The following is a 15,089-nucleotide window of genomic DNA, read 5'->3' as shown; positions in this document are numbered from 1 at the left end:
TGTATTTGAGGAGACCGCAAAGAGTGGTGCTTCCATAGTCTAATCTTGGTAGCACTAGGGCTTGCACTGCCGTTTTTAGGTCGGCCTGTGGGAGGAAGGGTTTGAGTTTCCTTAGTATATTCAATTTGTGATTAGCTCCCTTGGTGGCATTAGTAATGTGTGCCTGCATATTCAGGTGTTTGTCTATGGTGACTCCCAGGGATTTTGCGGAGTCGATGATGAGGGGAGCACAGTAAAATGAGGTTAGGTGTTTCAGCCACAGATCTATCTTAGGAGTGTGATTGGGTATGGAAATGAGATGGAATTCCATTTTTTGTATTAAGAATGAGATGGTTGCCAGTGAGCCAGCTTTGCGTGTTCTGTAGAATAGCGTTGAGGGAAATGAAGTCTTCTGGAGTGGAGATTTTCAAATACAGTTGGGTTTCGTCCACATACAGGTGATATAGAGTGTTCACTGAGTTCAAGGCGTTCACCTTGGGTTCCATTAGTAAGTTGAAGAGAATGGGTGACAGAACTGAGCCCGGTGGAACGCCTAGAGCGACTGTGGAGGGTTGAGAGAGTGAATGCTTTGTCTTGATTCTTTGTATTCTGTTATTTAGGAAGGAGAAGAAACATTGTAACACTATGCCCATAAGGCCCATCCTTCGTTCCAATAGGGACAGTAGGTTGTCATGTTTAACCGTGTCGAAGGCCGAGAATAAGTCCAGAAGTATCAGTAGGCATAATTTGTTGAGGTCTAGAATTTTTAGTATGCCATCCATTATGTGGGTGAGTGCAGATTCTGTGCTGTGACCTTGCCGGAAGCCAGATTGGTGTTTATTTAGGAGGTTGTAGTTCTCAATATGGTTACATAATTGTATTTGAACACATTTTTCCAGCAATTTTTCCAAAGTGGGGATGTTGGATATAGGGCTGTAGTTGTTGAGATCTGATGGGATGGCGTCAGATTTCTTTAATATAGGTGTGACCTGCCCTATTTTAAGAATGGAGCCTTGTCTCAGAGAGGCGTTCACAATTTTTGCCCATAGGGGTAGAATAGATGTTTTTAACATTTTGAAGAAGGCAGGAGGAAGGGGATCCAAGAAGTGATTGGAGGGGTTGATTGCTAGCAGAGTGTTATAGTTTATTTATTTATTCAGAGATTGGCGAGAATCTGTGCCAGGAAGCATTGTTTTTTGTGATTTCACATGGAGTACTAAAATGGACCTTGAGCTGAGAGTAACATTTAGTATCCTAGGCCACAGGCTGTGGAAGGGTCATCTTAGATTGAATGTCCAGTTCGATGGGCTTTGTCTTTTCTCTGAGGAAATTGGCAAACTCATCACTATTAGGTGTAGCCGGTTCGTTTAGTTGCCCAGAGTTAGTTGTGTTGCGCGCTTGTTGCTTGACGATTTCGAATAGTTTCTTGGGATGGTTTATGGCTTGGTTTAGCTGGGTTTTGAAAAAGTCAGCCGTGGTCTAATGTACGAGTTCCTTAAAACTCTCAGGTGGTATAGGTGGTCATTGGTGGGTGCTGTTTTCCATAGCCGCTCCGCAGCTCTTAGCTTGCGTCGCTCTGAGTTCGGGGTCTCATTGAACCATGGTTTGGATCACTGTTGATGTTGCATCTATTGATTAATTAAGTAGTCATGCAGAAAGAGGAAATGCCCGTGTGCTTTATAGATTCAGTGACCGCATTGTACCTAGTTAATTAAATTAAGCTGTGGACCTGGAGATTGGTAGAAGATTGAGACCCCTGATAAGGCAACTTCACTTAGAATATGTGTTGAGTACAGATTAGTGTGGCATCTGAAGTATTAAGTGAAATTGAAGTATCAAAACATTGTGGTAGAGGATGATTAAAAACACCTCCATACAGTCCTGAAGAAGACCCGCAAGGTTGACGTCTCAAATCACCCTCGAAGCCCCAAGTTGGGTCAAAACGTCGACGCCCCAATAAATAGCCTGAACCACAAGCCTGCCCCCAACATGCCACATAAGGATTCATTTCTGTGTAAATTTGAACTGTGTAAAAAGAACTTTGATTACTTTTGCTTGGCCAGGTGCACAATGACTGTGATTTGTAACCAGTATAACATGTGAGTGTTTTAATCATCCTCTACCACACTGTTTTGATACTTCTGTTCACTCCTCCATACCAGAGCACTTCTTCTTTTGCACCTTTCCCCTGGAGAAACCTCCCTTCCCTATTTATTGGTACAGTCAATTTAATTACAGTTCACCATATGAAAATGAGAATAAATACCTGGTGAACAGTACCTTGTTTGTTGCTTTCCTTAATTTAGAACAATGCATTGAGTATTGCGAGCTTACAAATATTTATTTTGATGCTCATGAAACTGCCTTTAAAACATTAGAACCATTTTGATTCATATCGATTTTTGAATTAGAAGTCTAGGACAATTGTTTTTTGTATCACAATGTGCCCTTGTCCTTGACACCTATTGGGCAATACCATTTTTGTAATCGCACAGGCAAATCGAGGATGCATGTCTGTTCTAAGAATGCACAGAGAAGTAGAATGGCTGTGTGTAACCAATTGTTTGCATGCAAATATTAACCAAAAAGATTGGGGGGTGCAAATAAACCAGGCATGCAAAGAAAACATGGGAAACAGACCCTGCCAGGTGGTTACACCTTGGGCATGCAGGAGAAGTTGTCATGGACCATTTGGAGGTAAAGGTCTCAAGGGGAGTACCTGCAGTCTGATTGAATGTATGGCTTACTCTCTAAGTTTGTTTCTTGAACAACAGAGGAGGATTTCACCACAAACTTGAGTGCCCTAAGGGATGTCATCAGTTTCTAATTGATCACACTTTGCTTACTTTTCAAATTCACTCGCCCAAGGGTGGAGGGCGACACCTTAGGAGCACCTATTCTAAATTTGAATAACGTTTCATTGAACTACTTTCAAATATAGGTTGTGCACGGGCCAATCAAATTCTTGACTTACTGTCCAGTGGTACCATGATAAAATCCCAGAAGGGCTCAAGGCCACAAGGTGACACAAAATCAAGAAATTCAAGGGACACTGTAGAACTAGCTGTGGGTGCCTATTGCCATTATGCTGTGCCAACACTTCTGTTTTAAAAGTACTTTAGATAGAAAATGTCCCAAAGTGAAGTCTAGCCAAGGAATGGGAGCTGCTCTCTAATGAGCTTTTGCTAGGAACTTTTATGAAAATGGTCTGCACTAATGACGTTCTGCCGGGTCAGTCGTGGTCTAAATTTCCCTTCAATTTAATAAGGGACATTACCTGGCTTTGCCCTCAATTCTTTTCATGGATAGGTTCTGAAATAAAGGGAGCAAGGAGGTGCTGGAGGTGAGAAAGGTGAATGCTCCCATAAAGTCGTTCTCAGAAATAACCAGATGGTTGATAGTAGAAATCCCCAGGTTCAGCCCCCTAAAGCAAAGAGCCTACGGTCTTGGTGGAGTAGAGCTGGAGGGCAGGCACTATAATTAATTGATATTATTCACGGTTAGGACCCTGCTGCACAGGTATTCAGTGGGACCCTGCAACAGAGCTGTGTACTTCAATGGAATCAGACGATCTGAGGTTAAGCAGAGGTGAAGTAGAGGAATATGGGTCATCCATTTAATGGTGAACAACCTTTACATCGAAACTTTTACAACGCACTACCATTACAATGCGGTCATTACAACGCAAACCATTACAACGCATTGCGCTGGGGGGGCGCTCTAGGATAGGGAATAAGTTTAATTTACTATCCAACACCTTCCCTCAGGTCCAGGGGGACTGGTGTTGGATTAGTAAATTAAACTTTTCACTATCCAGCACCCCAAAGCGCTATGCGTTGTAATGGATTGCGATGTAAAAACCGCGTTGTAAAGGCAGGCGTTGCAATAGCCTGCGTTGTAACGTCATACATCCCCATTTAATATCTACATGGAACAGTATGAAACCAAAGGGAAGCCCTTTGGTGTGGTATCAGCATATCGTAATAATGCATAGTTTCACATAAATATTGTTTACAACAATACAGCTCAGTTGGGGTTCACAAAAGAAAATATGCACGACGTGGGTGAATATTTTTGTAAATTATGATTAAGAGAAGATAAGAGAATAAAGAAGGCTATTAGAGAAGAGAATGCAGATCTTAAATGTGATTTGGATGCTATAACACAAGAAGTACAAACATTATGAATCCAACTCTCTTTTCCAAATTTAATGTGGTGAATATATGATTTGTATACTTTCTTTAGGTGTTTTAAACATTTGTTTTTAATGTAAGATGCATCTCAAATATAATGAATTACATTATAAGTATTTTTTATTGAATAATTTATATATAATAAAATAATTTATAGAGAGATTGGTTCTGAAATCGTTGGGGACCCAAATGTTTTGACATACAACCGCCATTGGATAATATTGATATTGTAAATGAGATACTTGAAATTTTGCTTGAAATTCACAATTTTTTTTCAAGATTTTGATGTGACCATTTATATGGTACTACTATATACTAGGCATGGGCAAAATGTAAATTTCGCAGGTGCAATCTGTGTAATTGAGCGGATTTCATGTTATGAGTGTTACATAAACTTCCTAAAATTACATCATTGTGCAATATTGCCTAATTACAGAGCCTTCACTGAAAAACATTTCTGCGCATGCACAATTTGTGGTAAAAATCAACAGCAAATGCATGAGAGCAACAGGACGCAAACAGCTGTTGTTTGAAATGCTTTGGGGGTTTGCACTTTTGAAAAACACAAAATTCATCCTCACGTCAAAAATTGATGCTAAAAATGCACAAAATGATGGATATGCATTTCATATAATTACAAATATATTTACATAATATAGGTAACAGTTCATGTAATTACACCAAAGCAAATGATGCACATTTTACACATCCCTACTATATACATGGACATTTACATGAAGAGTAGCTACTCCATTTTTTTTGTTGGTAAGGAATGGCATATTTTTCTCCTCCAGGACATTTTCCGTTGACATGCATTGAAGTGGAAAACTGAGGTTCTCGCAATGGGGCACATAAAAAATGATGATAATGTTTTCTGTCACAATTGAAATTGGTTATTAGCGTCTCCAGACTAATTTAAGAATTGGGTTGTCTTTATCATGATGTTAAATAAATTCACCCCTTCTGAATTTGTTTTGCACTATTTTTGCATTGAAGCAGATTTCTTTTGCATTTCCTTGGAGATTATAAATAATAGTCCAAAAGATTAAATTAGATTACAATTTCTATAGAATCATAAATATATTGCTGACTTCTCTTGATTGTCACAATATACGGGCATGACTCATATCATTCCTTCCAAAACGTATGAATGAGCAAACTGTATCCTGACATTTGACCATATTACATGCTATTGGTAATAGCTAGGTGCAGTTGGTGTTCCCCGGTTTGTTTGAAAAGGATTATTAGCTTTTACAAGTGTTTTAACATGCCTAGTCAAGGTCAGATTTGAGGTGGGAGAGAAACATCCAGAAAACCTACCAGAATAAGCACCAAGCAACCAGCATTGGAGACCTCAACATGAACCTTCTGGTAGACAGCCCTCATCAAATTATTTCCTTGCACCTGTTCCTTGCTATAAGCAATTAGAACACAACCTTTGTGAACATTCTAAAATACCTTCCAGCAGAAAACCTTATCAAATTAATCACCTGTAACTTTTCCTTGCTATAAGCAATAAGAACGTGACCTTTGTGAACATTTTAAAGCACCTTCTAGAAGGCAGCCTCAAGTTAATGATCTGCACCTGATCCTTGTTACAAACAATTAGGATGTGACCTTTATGAATGTTCTAAAGCAGTCTTATTTAAAGACTGTCCACATTTCTCCCCTTTGCTTAGCCTATTGGCCTGCGACTTACCTGTTTTCCTGCTTCCATGACTCTGTTTTGCCAGCTCCCTTGAGCTATCTGCTTCGACCTCACTGCAAAAACCGTCCTGCAATTAGTCTCAAACCTGGATGGATAAAAGAGCAAGAAGAAAAGCAGAGGTGCATTAACAGATTTGCTTTTACTACACGCTGAGCTCAGTCAGAACATTTTTCTGCAAACAAAGGTAACCAATGTTTTAGTTGTACATATTTTGTTGGCAAGGCTCTGCCAGAGAGGACTTGGGTGAAGATAGCCCCTTCCAAATGTGCTTGTTGGTTTGATGCTGATATGATATCATACTCACTACAATTTTGAAAATTTTGATGAAGGAACCTTTACGGACAATCTAAATGAAAACAAAACAGCAACAAATGTAAAGTTTGGTTGAAATTTCAAAAACATTTGTGAGGTGATACCTTGAGAGATAGAATTAATACTAGACTAAATCCTTATTATTTGTTTTTTATGGGCACCATGTCTGCCAGTACCACTTATCAGACTGGTTTGAATACCTGCTGGAGTATTGCTGTTGAGTAGACGAGCCACAGCATCTTTGACTCTACATGCTCTCTCCAACCCAACCCCCTTTTCCCCTGGGATTTGCCCCACCAGTAAACCAAGGGCAAGTCTCAGGAGGATTCAGGATCCCAGAATCATCTGGGATCCAGCTAGGTGGCTTATGACAGGAGGATCATATTAGTTTCAATAAAACTTCAACAACCCCTGATTCAATTTAAACAAAAACAATCAATACACAACAATGCTGCCATAAAACTACCTGGAATGGGAGAAAATATCAATAGCAACTCTTCCTAGTCAGACTTCTTCTTGTATATACATTGTGTGATGAGGGAGCTGTAGAGCCGATGATGAGAAACGAGCACAACATCAGGCGATAAAAGGTACAAAAAAAGGGTACAAGAGAAACGAGCATGGGTAAGAAAAGATTAAGTAGTGAAAACACTATCTGCAGAAAAAATGTGAGCACATTGAAATGTAACTGCAGTGAATTAAATACACAGGACAGGAAAGAAAGAAAGAAGGGTGAAATCTGAATTATTATAACACTAAGAAAACGCATTCGGTAGAACGAGGAAGGGAATAATGTGAGACCACCTTTTTTTGTAAATATCTTAATTTTATAGTCAACTCATCTAGCAAATTCTAAAGTTATGTCAATTCTGGAGATATATCTGATTTGCATATTTAATGTTTATTCACCTTGAGATTGGCTGCTCTGACCCACAAATTAAAATACAAGGATTTAAAAGTAGACACAAAAGAGCACTCTGTTGCCTAAAAGACATACATCAACTTGCAGCCAGAACAGTACACCTTTGAAGCCAGTGTATCCATGACTAAGGAACCTCAAAAAAAGGAACAGTTAAACTAAAGACTGTAACATGATAAATCAGATCTAATGAGGTAGAGTTAAAGTGGAAACCATGAGGATAGATAGCTGATTGGCAAAGGGTCTTACAAAACCTGTAAGTGTCATCTTAAATGGCAAAAAGATTACAACATTGTTTACATCTGTCAACAAAATGAAAGCTAGCACATCCAGAGTCTTGCTTGTGATAAATACAGAGCTAATAACTATACAATCTATGGTTTTGCAAGACTGACTTGCATAAGACATTCTGCTTGCCAAAAAGGGTGGAGCCTGCTGAATGCTTAAATTAAGTCACTGTTGCACATTCATACCTGACGAGGATAAGGACATCGAAAGCTTTGCAAAGAATATTTCAAGTGTGGATCCTGAATTGCATAATTTCAAAAGCCCAAATTTGCTTGAAAATTTTGGGAACGGAATTACCACAATTAGCAGTTTGTTTTCCATGGCTGGAAAGGGTATTTTAAAAGCTATATTCATGACAAATATTGTAGTGGAGCGTTGTCTTATATTTCTTTACTCACTATTCTTGAGCTGTAAATAAATGCTTCTGATAAGCAAGGAAAAGTTAGATGGATGAGATGGATTTTGGATTAAGGAGTATTATGAATGACGGCTGCATGAAATCATAAAAATGTGGAGGTCAAAAAAGAATAAGACGGGACACAACTGACAATGAATGTGCACTCTGAAATGGACTCAAATGGGAAACGTAGAGATGTGATGATTTCATAAATCATCAGATAGGGGATTGAGGAAGTTGAAAACATTTACAAAACATGTACTACCTGTTAATATAGAAATGTGCCTTAACTTTAACATAAAAAGCATCATAAAATAGATGTTAAGAACATGTGCTTTTATTAAACAAGAAAAAGTGACAATGCTGCTTATTTCTTCAGAATGCTCTAATTTCTATCATTCTAGCAATTCTATACCTCACTGTTTTTTTATTTTTCTCTATCCCTTTAAGACTATAAATGCTTTTGCAAAAGATGAATTAATGTTATAACTGATTTGTAGAACCTTATCTCGCTATAAAATGTGCTGTTTCCTGAAAATGGTATTTCTCTTTACCTCATACCTCATGATTTCACTATATTTTGATTGTTTCCCCTGCCACGTATTCATAATGAAGAAATGTATTAATGAAAGAAAATACTGGCTGCAGTTTGAATTTCTTGATCCAACATAGGACATACCAGATTTAAATGTTTCATTTAATTGAACTGTTCATTGTTACACAATGGGACACCAAGCAGCTAATAGAGTAGGCTTGCAGGAAAGTTCTCAAGAGAACCTTCGTAGATGTATCTTTTTGTAATAAGCAGTAGCCACATTTTATCGCCTTCATGTTGATATGCACGTTTACAATGGTAATCAAGGACGTAGACAACATGACATATTTGTCTGTTTTTTTTCCAATATGTTTAGTGGCTTTTCTATATAGTACATGTTCCTAGCTAGACAGTCAAGGCCTTCTATGTATATCTACCCTGCCATGTTCCTTAGCTCTTTATGGTGATAGCTCAAATTACCATAAACTATTGCTAACAGTGATTTTTCTTCAATTATCGTTGCTCTAAATTAGGAGATTTACAATCCCTATGTAAACCATAACTACTGCTGTGGTTCTTTCTTTCAATATGTTTTAATGGTTGCTACTGAAGCTGTTTGGAGAAAATACCTGAGTCTCCTGAACTACCCTTTATGGGGAGTTCTATCTTTCAATATTATCTGACTTTGCTCCATAATTTACTAGCTCTTTCCCAAAAGAAACTCTTTACAGGATCTAGTTAGGATGGGATAGGTCCTTTAGTTTAGAATAGGGACTAAAAGGGTCAATAATGATGTCGGGCAGATCACTACCGCCCGACCGGCGGTGGCGATCCGCCCGACATCTTTCCCCGCATGCCCGCCATTTACCCCCCCACCAATAAATCATTACGATTGCCTGCCTGTGCGGACCTGGGCCATAATATGGAGGCAGCATCTAGCAGGCACTCCCTGCCATATTATGATGTAGGCGGTTCAAGGCCTCGCCGCCCTGGAAAGGCATGAAGTCTTTGGCTTTGGGAACCCGTTGTGGGCCCCTGGGGTGTTGGTGAGTCGGGGTGCACTTGATGGGTACCCATGGTACCCCCCTGCTATTCCCTGCACCGAGTGGCAGGCACCGTGTGGTGCCTGCCACATGGTGCCGGGAAATGCTGCACTTGCACTTTTACCATTGCTGGCTGCAGCACCGTCCGCAATGTTAAAAGGGCCGGTTGAACCCAGACGTAAGTCCACCCGTCATCTGATGACCCCTAAATGCTGAATGGAACAAACTGTTATTTTCAATGCTTTTTCTAACCAAATGTATTTTCTATAGTTTCTGTAATTGGATTTTTTTGCCTAATCTGAATAAAAAGAACAACATACTGACTAATCTCTTTAAGAAAAAATTAACTTTTGAAACTTCACCAAATCTCTCTTTATTGACTAAACATCAAATGCAAATAATGATGACTATTTTGTGTGATGCTCCATTCTAATACAGTGGCAAAGATTCATCTACTTAGGAAGGCGTGGAAATTCCAGGTTCTCTAGGTACGTTTTAAGGTGACGTTACTTGTGGAAATTTGTAAATGATTCTGTGCCCAAACAGCCAGGATTTTTTGTGCAGTAAGGGACACTTTCATGCACCAAAAGAATCCTCTGAGGCATGTTCGTCTTTGTGCATGTCCGTCAGAATGTAGCACACATGGAAAGAGGAAAAAACAAGGAGAAATAAACATATTTCTCTTCTCCTTAGTACATGTCCCCTGTGAAGGCATACCATTTTGATGCATTTCCAGGTTTAATAGAATTAGTTAATCTGGGAATGTACCAAAAACCATGTTTGGATTCATGGAAACACACATGCTCCACTCATGGAATGCCTTCCTGTGCAGAGTAATGCGAGGCAGTGACTTGCGCTGCCTTGCAGTACTACAGATTTATAACGTCACCTAGAGGCATGCAAGGTGATTCTGATTGACATAGCAAATTTCACTTTAGAGCCTGCATTGCGCTCGTGTCACTTTGCATTGACAATACAGGCTCCCGATAAATCTGTCCCTAAGAGTCTTGTAGTTACAAAACTGTTTCTGGAATGTTTTTGGTTTAGGTTCTGATAAAGGTCTTCTGGACTTCTATTATCACAGAGAAAAGGCTTAGATCACACACAGTGTGAGGCGTGATCAGATGAGAAGTTCATAATTGTGGTGACTAGTGGAGACAGGTAAAGACAGAACAGATGTGGATAAGAATGTGCTGGAGCAGTAGAGTAATGGTAGATGTATGCATGATAAGAGCATTTCAGGACTTGGGAGGGTAAAAAGAGGCTTGTTTTGGTATGTTACTGAGGCATAAAAAGAAGAAAACTTATTGAGATTTTTAATCACTAAATGTTTTTCTCATATGGTTGACTGTGTGGAGGTTTATGTGGAAGTCAATTGGCATGACTTTTCTTTAGAGTATTTGGAGCATCTGAAAGAGTCAGTGTCATTTTGGTTGAGGAAGGCAGTGTGGTATTGGGAGATGATGGCGCAAATATTGTAAGTGGTATGTTGTATATGGGCATGATATACTCATGAGATTAATGGTTATTTTCCATACTCTCCATGCACATTAATTTCAGTGGCCATTATCTACCTGGAAATTCTGAGGGGCATAATCAAGTATGGCTAACATTCTATGCTTTCATGAGCAACTAAGCAAACAAAAATGACACTCTTCTGAGACAGTGGGGCTTGGTGCTACAGAAAAACTTACAAGTGGAAGGGTGTAGAGAAAATGGAGGGATATTAGGATATATGGAAATTCATACTTTTCTTGATTTGCAACCAGGGAAAGGTTGTACAGATTGGTGTGAAATTATGATGATCAAAATGACGTGGGTGAAATTAAGCGACAATGCAATGGTAAATGTGCAGTGTTGGCAAGTTTTGTGACCAGGTGGGTCTGCAGAAGGGCATTGATTAACCAGATGAAAGACTCAGCAAGGAATAGATCAAAATGAGTAATAAGAGTGATTAACAGTGTTTTAAGGGGATTAAGCAATAGAAATGCGAAGAGTTTGCCCCGTTTAGAACGGAAGGCACATGAGTCATTCTTGGGGACTGACTACTAAATGTTGGAGGAGGAGGAAGTGGAGATTGTGGCTTTGTGATAATACAAGAATGAACCGGTCATCAGGAGAAGAAATAATAAAGAGTAGATAAGAGCAGGAAATGTCATATTTCTGGGTGAATATTTCCTTATAGTGGCATTTATTGAATGTTTGGGGGGTTCCAGCTGAGTTGGCATGGACAGTGAACAGCTCAGAGTGGGATGGAGCAAGTGTTGAATGTAGCGTCTCTTATAGGTAAGTAATTATGAGCTAAGGAGCCAAACAAAGGGCACAGATGTATTATGGCAGAATAAGGTTAAGGGCAATTGGACTTCTACTCAAACAAGATGACGGTGGAGCAACAGCAAACCTAAGGAGCTCCGCTGGCCGTGGCCGATAAAGGCAAATCTAGCCTGCATCTGGTACCCTGGTACGACTGGGCCGGGGCGTCTGAGTACCGGAAACAACCCCAGGCCATACCTGATCACCGGGGGATCCTGAGCACGTTGGAGTGGGTGAAGCACAGTAGTCGACAAGTTGACCAAGGGGCTGCACTTCTCTGGAGAGCACTCGGCCTGAGCCGTGGAGCCGTAGGGTGGAGCGTGCAGAGACAGCCTTCTGGACGGGCATGGCAGTGGTCAGAGGACTGGGAACTGGCAAAGGACATCTACAATGTCCCTTGCATTTGGACATTGTAGATGACACCTCAAAGCAACGGATGTATGTCGTTACTACGCATGCTTTTACAACGCATGCCTTTACCACGCAGGTTTTACAATGCAAGTCTTTACAATGACTTGCACTGGGGGGCTCTGTAGGATAGGGAATAGTTTAATTTACTATCCAAAACCTTCCCTACTATCCACGGGGACTGGAGCTGGAATAGTAAATTAAACTATTCACTATCCAGCGCCCCCCAACGCAAGTTGTTGTAACGACTTGTGTTGTAAAACCTGCGTGGTAAACGCATGCGTTGTAAAAGCATGCGTAGTAACTATATACATCCGTTGCTTTGAGGCGTCATCTACAATGTCCAAATGCAAGGGAGTGGTAGGCACGCTAGATGCCTTTATCGTCAGGGCGTAATGTATGCTCCCCTATGAAATTGAACTAACGAAGAGGCGCCTATCATTAGATCCCGCTTCTTTGCAAAGGCATCTGTCTCTGGGCCCTTCTGTAATGGGTAATGTTATTTTAATCCATTCGCCCCCTACGGCTAATAGTCAGACGCAGCCTCCGCTGGAACCTGGTATATCTGTTATGGATTTGCCACCAGGATCAACGATAGCAACAAGGTCACAGACCATTACTCCTATCAATAAGAATTCTGTGCTCTTTGAGGATAAACCATGGGAACCTGCAGGGAAGCGAAGAAGAGGGGCGAATACCCTTAAAACTAAAAAACAGAAGCAGGCTTGTGAAATACCACTAAAGTGCCACAAACTCGTTCCATTCGTACACAAACTGATGTTGACTCTCCGGCGTGTACCATCTCTGGGCATTCTCCGCCGGGTCCGGCGGGGGGCTGGCTACCTTGGATCATGCCTGCTCACAATTGAAAGATCTAATTGACAATTCCCTTGATTCCTTTAGGGGTCGCCTAGACCATATGGACTCTAATTTAAATAAATTGACTCGCCTAATTGGACCTTTACAGTCTGCTTTGGAAAGCCTGGTCCCTGTAGCTCCTTATGCACAAGCCTTAGCACCCTTAGAACAAGTGTTGGTTAGGATTACGGCCATTGAAGAGCTGTTAAAAAACAAATATGAAGCATGTGCAGCTGGACCTTTGCCGACCCCTGTAGCAAAGAATGGCGGTACAGCAGCTTTAGTTTCCCAGACTAAGGGGCATATTACCAAGCAATAGCGATAATTATCGCTATTGCTTGGTTAGAGACAAAAATTTACCGCTGAGCTGCGGCGATTTTTATCGCGGATAAACCTTGGTATTACCAAGGTTTATGGCAGATAAACCTTGGTATTACCAAGGTTTATCGCAAATTAGATAAAAATTGGCCGCAATGCATGAATATCGCTGAAAAGTCAGCGATATTCACGCATTACCGAGCTAATGCTCTTAGCCATGTTATCCACCTCCCATTGGATAACATGGCTAAGAACTGCTCAGGGCAGGTGTTAGCTTTTGGAGATATTCGCGCTTAGCGCGAATATCTCCAAAAGTTGGTAATAGGAGATAGCGATGTTAGAGACTGTTTCCAGTCTCTAACATCTTGGCACGCCCACTTTGCATGTCATTAGTGATAAATATCACTGACATGAAAAGTGGGGCCCAAGATGGTCACTATCTCCTACTTGCTGTCGCTAACTGGTGTTAGCGACAGCTAGGTAATAGGGAGATAATTTTATCTCCGCTTTCTTGGCTTTTAAAGCCAAAAAAGCGGAGATAAACCCCCTTGATAATATGCCCCTAAGTCTCCTCCGTGTTAAAGTGTCTATAAGACCTAACAGCTCTATTGCTTAACATATAATCCTGCCCCCACTCATGCCGAGAGATTCGCAACCGGTTTGATATCTACCTTGTCTACAGCCACTAGGGACAGGGACATGGAGGAGGAGATGCTAAGTTTGCGTCCTGTAGCCAGCCCATTAACAATCATTTTGGATATTGTTCTGCTCCTTTCCCCTCAGGTAAATGAATCATGGAAGGCTTTGAGAAACAAGGCTCTCTACTGGCTCGAGTCCAAAACCAGACTAACAGAGACCATGTTTAATGAGTTTAAAATGGTGAGAAGGATATGCTGGGTAGGGAGAAAAGAAAAAATACTTCCTGGAGACTGTATTGTTCTTTTAAATCTTCAATATTGGTTCGCAAGATCTTAAACAGACAAGGTAGCAATCAATTATTACAAACAAGAATAAACGTTTGCCCCTAGGTTTCTTCTACCCCCCTGGACCCAACCCCACCCGCCGTTACAGCTGAGGTCTGTTGTTACTAATATCCAACAACAGTCCAGCCTACCCTTAAAAAAAAGATATGATGCCCTCCCATCCATGGATGATATAGGTTGACTCATATCCAAAGAGGGTCCTGTGGCACAATGCAGGATAAGATAAACCAATGAGCCTAATTTAAATATTGTAACAAGTAACAATGAAGATCTAGGGGAGAATTCCGCTCCTCAAGACATGGGGTCTCCTGGGTGCAGACAGGGGCTGGTAATCAATCAGTAATTGACCCTTGTACACAACCTAACAACTCCCTCCACATTATGTCATGGAACGCGGCAGGGATTAAAAACAAAATTAATGATGCGGATTGGATAGAACAATAGAGGGATGTGCTCTTATCTTAATACAGGAAACCTGGCTTACCAATTCTTTTTATATAAATGGTTTTCAAATTGTTTGTACTAACTCTAGTCCCTCCAGAATGGGTAGGGCCAAAGGAGCATTAGCTGCCTTAATCGCTGTCTCCTTGCCGCTAATACTCAGGAAGGCCAACATTATGTCACAGTTTTATCAACTCCTGCATTTCTCTTCAGAGGGAAAATTGTCAATTATTGTAGTCAATTTTTAAAATAACATTTTTGTTAGTACAAGAGGTAGGGTCATCAAATAATTTGAAGAGGACCTGGATCACTTCTTGGAGGGTTTAGGGGAGGACTATGTATTGTTTTGGGTGTGCGATTTTAATTGCAATAAATGTGATTTTGAAGCAGGAGA

Source organism: Lissotriton vulgaris, chromosome 11 (assembly GCF_964263255.1).
Source record: "Lissotriton vulgaris chromosome 11, aLisVul1.2, whole genome shotgun sequence".
Taxonomy (NCBI): domain Eukaryota; kingdom Metazoa; phylum Chordata; class Amphibia; order Caudata; family Salamandridae; genus Lissotriton; species Lissotriton vulgaris.
The sequence above is the reverse complement of the archived record's forward strand: the minus strand, read 5'-3'. Positions refer to the sequence as shown.